Consider the following 1,391-nt stretch of genomic DNA (forward strand, 5'->3'; position numbering starts at 1 on the left):
TGGTAGAATGCAAGTTCCTGAGTTCAAGTCACAGGATTGGTACACACACACACACACACACACACACACACACACACACACACACACACACACACACACAAATATAATGTACACCTGGAACACTGAAAACAATGAAGTAATCTCAAAAGCAAGTAGATTGTCTACAAAGAGATGACAGCTGTTTTGACAGCCATGGTAAACTGAAAGAAGGAAAAGAGAAAATACAACACAGCATCATTGATATGTTAAGAGAAAGAGCTGAGAGCTAGAGCTCTGAACCTTTCTAAGCAAATATTCAAAAGACAGAGACAGACTCAGACAAAAATAACTGAAGTATTTTATTATGAAAAGACCTCCACTGAAAGATCTACTTTGTTCAATTAAAATGAAATCAGCATCTTAGCCACTCCCATATTTATTGTAGTTCTATTCACAATGGCCAAGTTACAGAGTCGGCCTAGGTGTCTACCAATGGATCAGTAAATAAGGAAAAGGTGGTCTGAAACCCAGCACACTGGCTCACACCATATTCCTATCTACGCAAGAGGATGAGAACTAGGATCAAGGTTCAAAGCCAGCCTGAGCAGACAAATTTGAAATTCCTATCTCTAATTAACTAGCAAAAGGCAGAAGTGGAGCTATGAGCCAGGTAGTAGACTGCCAATCTTTCACTGGAAAAGCCAAGCTAAAGAGCAAGGACCTGAGTTCAAGCTCCCCATTACAAGCCAAAAAAGAAAGAAAGGGAGGAAGAAATGAAAGGACAGAGGGAGGAGGAAGAGGGGGAGAGAAGGAAGGAGGGGAGAGACAGAAAGAAAGAAAGGAGTGCGAAAGAGGAAAGAGAAAGGAAGGAAGGAAGGAAGGAAGGAAGGAAGGAAGGAAGGAAGGAAGGAGAAAGAGAGGAGAGAGGAGGAGAGGAAAGGGAAGGGAAAGGAAAGGAAAGGAAGGGGAGGGGAGGGAAGGGGAAGGGAGGAAGGAAGGGAGAAAGAGAGGAAGGGAGAGAGGAGAGGAGGGGAGGGAAGGGAAGGGAAGAGAAGCGGAAGGGAAGGGAGGGAAGGGAAGCTCAGATCTAGATTCATTACAAAATACCATCCAATCGTTAGAAAGACAACTCTAACAACAACGTGGCTAGACCCAGAGGACACTATTTTAAGTGAAGCAATCCAAGCTCAGAAAGATAAGCACAGCAGGTTGTGTTTCCAATGTGGAATGTGTAATCGGTGATGTCATGGGAGTGGAGCACAGTGGTGGTTGTGAGAGGCTGCAGAGATGAGAGGCAGAGGGATTAAGATGATATTGGCTAAACGATGCATCACTACAGTTAGATAAAAGGAATACAAGCTCTGTGGTACAACAACATGGCTGTAGTTAACAAGGGAATATTTTGTTCTTGA

The sequence above is a fragment of the Dipodomys merriami genome, unplaced genomic scaffold (genome assembly GCF_024711535.1).
Source record: "Dipodomys merriami isolate MVZ:Mamm:240054 unplaced genomic scaffold, mDipMer1.0.p SCAF_6, whole genome shotgun sequence".
Lineage (NCBI taxonomy): Eukaryota > Metazoa > Chordata > Mammalia > Rodentia > Heteromyidae > Dipodomys > Dipodomys merriami.